This window comes from Palaemon carinicauda, chromosome 3 (genome assembly GCF_036898095.1).
Source record: "Palaemon carinicauda isolate YSFRI2023 chromosome 3, ASM3689809v2, whole genome shotgun sequence".
Lineage (NCBI taxonomy): Eukaryota > Metazoa > Arthropoda > Malacostraca > Decapoda > Palaemonidae > Palaemon > Palaemon carinicauda.
The window spans coordinates 55,379,471-55,384,083 of NC_090727.1; the positions used below are offsets into that span (position 1 = coordinate 55,379,471).

Here is a 4,613-nt window from a genome sequence, read left to right on the forward strand (position 1 = left end):
AAGGGATGAAGAATTAGAAGGTGAAAGTAAAGAAAAGAAACAGAAAAAAGAAAGTGATGAAGAAGTAGAAGAGATTTAGAAAATAAGAAAAACGTAAAGTTATAAAAAAGCAAAAAAAAAAAAATTCAATTTTAAGTTTTATGTTACCGTTAAGTGTTAAAGTAATTTTTTCTTTCATTTTATAGTTTTCCATACGTAATGTTAAGTGTTAATTATTTATTCCATTTCTTTATTTCGTAAAGTTTAAGTGTTAATGTGTTAAGTGTGTAAATTACTGTACGTAGTCTGTCACTTGTTACGTAGTGTATTATATTACATTTGCCTAACGCATTTTAGAAATGTGTTGAAAAGTAGGCAGAAACAAGCTTCAATGGATAGTTTCTTATTAAAGAGGCCAGCGGTATTAGTAGGCCAAGACGAAGGTGAAAGTGAAGAAAAGAAACAGAAAAGAGGAAGGGATGAAGAATTAGAAGGTAAAAGTAAAAAAAAGAAACAGAAAAAAGAAAGTGATGAAGAAGTAGAAGAGATTTAGAAAATAAGAAAAACGTAAAGTTATAAAAAAGCAAAAAAAAAAAAAAAAATTCAATTTTAAGTTTTATGTTACCATTAAGTGTTAGAGTAATTTTTTCTTTCATTTTATAGTTTTCCATACGTAATGTTAAGTGTTAATTATTTCTTCCATTTTTTTATTTCGTAAAGTTTAAGTGTTAATGTGTTAAGTGTGTAAATTACTGTACGTAGTCTGTCACTTGTTACATTTTCTGCCTTATGCCATCCTCCTCTGCCGCGACTTCGCTACCGGACATCGTCTCAATCAAAAGGTAAGTTTCAACTTTTTTGTTACACTAATTAACTGTAACCTTTTTTCAGAGTGTACAGGTATCAATCATTAATTTAGGTGTACGTACAGGTAACAATACACCTTCACTGATCTAAATGCTTTACGTACATACAGTACCGTAAGTTTTATACAGTAGTAAAGAAAACGGACCGTTTTCTTTGGGCTTGGGGGGATAACCTGGCTATAACTACATTATCGAATAATCTCATAGTGGTTTCTGGAATGGATTAGGCTGTTTTTAACAGTTGTGTTAATTATTGAATGATAGAAATGGCTGCATTGCATGTTTATTACTACAGTTTAGCGTGTTTATGAAAGAAAGGTGACTTTTTATGAGGCTTGGAACGGATTAGGCTATTTACATTTAAAACACGACTAAGGATACGAAAATATCAGGATACGAAACCGCATCCTGAACGGATTAATTTCGTATCCTGAGGCATCACTGTATATATATATATATATATATATGTGTGTATATATATATATATATATATACATATATATATATATAATTCCGGATTTTTCACTATCTATATTCGTTTGAACAATATATATATATATATATATATATATATATATATATATATATATATATATATATATATATAAATTTGGATTTTTCACTATCTATATTCGTTTGAACAATTTGCTTTTTATTTTTTGCAGGACCATGACCTGTCACGGAGCTTTTGGCGACTGAGAGCAAGTTGACATGTGAGGTCACCCTGACTTGGAAGGATAATGAAATCTCCCCCCCCCCCCCCAGACAGTTATAAGGTCATTAGGAAAAGGACATTTTCTGTAAAAAATATTTCAAAATTGTTTTAATCAATCTTTCTTGCTATTCACAAACAGTTTTCTTCAATTGCTTTGTTGTTTGTTTAAAAAAATACATGATCTATAAGTTCAAGGGTTAACTAATTTATCTAGGCTTGTGGTATTCTCCATTTCACGAAACCTCAAAGTTTGGCAAATACGTTTTGTTTGCTCCACTGGGGTTGCTTTGGGCTATTTTGATAATTGTACCAAAATCACGATAATAAATCCAATATTGCAAGTTAGGTTGTGCTTTGGTGAACCGAAGACTGGAACCCATGTGTTTGTGTCTATGTATTCCATTGTTGCAGCTTTGTTTATATTTGAAATTGTTGTGAAAAAGTATATGTATAAAGATTTTTATGTTCAATGACTTCTTCCTAAGGTAGTTGGCTTTATCTTTAAAGGAGTTATGCATACAGGCAGCAGACTGTGTAAGCATATCTTTGCAAATTATCTCAACGTTTTTAGAAATATTTTTTTGACTATTTACAAAATCTATAAATGTAGACAACACTTGAGAAAATCATACAAAATGAAATATTAGTATAAAAGTAGACTTATGATGCTTTAACACACCAAGACTGTTGTACTTTTCTGATATATTTTACAGATCTTGTACCAAGAAGTTGAAACCTTCAACGAAGACTCAAGAACTAAAGTTGTCACAGACAAAATAGATGTGAACGAACTTTACCCCGGTAGGAATTACTCCTTGTCTGTGTCAGCCATTTCGAACAGCATTGAGAGTGAGCCGACCGTCACCTATATTGCCACCAGTAATTATTGATTTGAGATTACAAAGGCATCTTCCTATTAACTCGGAGGCTTTATGATTTTACTGCAGCCATTAGGTATATGGATTTGATGTTCCAGATATTTTTGTCCCTCACTGGTTAGTATTCAACATGATTATAATGCTCATAGTTTAAACTTGCAACGAATGTTATGTTGGAGAGGCAGACATAAATCTCTCTTTTTATATATGAAAGATCCATTTTAATGTTCGTAGTGCTTTCAAAATATTCTTTATATTAATTGTTCATTACTTCTCATGTGCTTTTTTTCCACTATTTTTTTTTTCCTCTCTGGGGTATTTTTTCCTATTGGAGCCCTTGGGCTTATAACTTCCTGCTTTTCCAACTAGGGTTGTAGCTTAGCTAGTAATAATAATAATGACTATAATTTCATGGCTTTTAATCCTTGTTTATTTTCTATGTTTCTCATCTGTCAATAGAGCCAGCATCACCTAGCATTGAGGAGTTACAGCCCATTCCTGCAGGGTTCATCGCATCTTGGAAGAGTGATGTCACATCTCGGCAAGAAAAAATATACTCTTGTTTATACTAGAAATGACACCGGTGTGAAAACTATTTGATACAAGTACAGCATGGACATTTTGCAGGTATATGAACTAATTGGTACTGATATAACATTATGTGATACTAGTACGACAGTTGAATGATACATGTTTTAGAATGAAATAAATTGAACAATAGTCAAATGCTCCAGGTAAAAAAATGTGATCAAATATGTATGAGCTAAGTAACATAGGTATGACTACACATGGTTAGTGACTGAATGTAGACATGCCTTTTAAATGACACAGGAAGGAAAACAATGAAAATTTATGACCAATAAATCATACAGGCATGAATGATAAATGACAAAGGCTATTGAAACACAGGTAGGATATGTCAATTCAATGACATAAGTCTCATACACGAACAAAGTGACAAAGGCATGGTAATAAAATGAATAATTAAACTAATAAGTATAGCAGGTATTTCATTGATTTATTCCCATCATTTATAAATATATATTCTACTTTTTCGTATTTTCTATTGACCTTTGAATTCTAAAAATAAAAAGTATTCTGGAATACAAATCTTATTTTATTTTTTTCTGATTACAACACTAGTCTTATTCTACAGTATTTTGAAATGTTTCATAGCCTTTATTGAGCTTTAACTGCTTTACATTGTATTCCATTTTGTTGTTGTATATGTTAATATAATTCCCAGCTTAGGTTGTTGAAAAGCCTTAAATGTTTGTAGTACTTTTGCTTTCTTTAGCTTTAAATATATTTATGATATTCTTTCTAATTTGTTTCAACATATTGATAAAGTTAGTTCTTTATATACACATAAGTTCAATGTAAATTAGCTCCAAACTGACTGTAGAGAGAGATTTTATTTTTCCCCGACTTTTGTCCATGTATTAGTTAGTCTATATGCCTGTCCTATTATGCCTACCTTGTCGATATAACTCTTCCACATAGAAGTAATTTGGATATAATCTGGTGTTAAGGTAGATTATAACACATAGAATTTGTATAAGTGGAGTTTTTCATCAAGTTTGTCAGTCCATGTGATTTGTTATGTTTATTCTTGCATTGTTCAATCATTTTCAACCAAACCTTTTTTGAAGGGCATAGATCATTTTACAGATGTGCAGGAGAGGATAACATGCATTTGTCAGCCTGTCAGTGTATCTGTCTGTTGTACATGACCGGACATTTCAGTCCATCCTGACTTTGAAAAGCTGTTTGACTGTCTGCCACCATTGGATGTATCCCACTTAGCAACTATTCATACACTGTTGATAAGATTTCAGTCAGACTTGGTAAATTGGTAGACCGTCCTGTATAAATTTGAATGATAGGATATTATTATCTGTAACTCTTATCTTTACCTCTGTGTGAAGTTGTTGAAAAGTCCAATCAAACTTATCCTAAACTCTCACTGAAGTCCATCTTTCCATTTGACGTATTATTTAGTCATGTCTTGGAAGATGATGATAAACCCTGGCTGATGAGAGGCATAGGTAAATTAGTATTTGTGAATTTTCTGCCCTCATACGTCTGACAACACTGAGGTTAACAAAAAATTCTTCTTCGCTCTAGGGATAACTTTTGGAGTGTAATTGTTCGGTGGTTAATTTCCTATTGGTA

General features: G+C 31.7%; 1 long non-coding RNA gene across 1 annotated transcript; it reads left to right on the forward strand.

Annotated features, from left to right (window-relative positions):
• The first annotated feature begins 1,544 nt into the window (after positions 1 to 1,544).
• On the forward strand, positions 1,545 to 3,504 carry LOC137637458 (uncharacterized). Its single transcript, XR_011043645.1, has 3 exons — positions 1,545 to 1,621; positions 2,274 to 2,555; positions 2,898 to 3,504. It is a non-coding gene; the product is annotated as an uncharacterized lncRNA (long non-coding RNA).
• Positions 3,505 to 4,613: the final 1,109 nt, after the last annotated feature.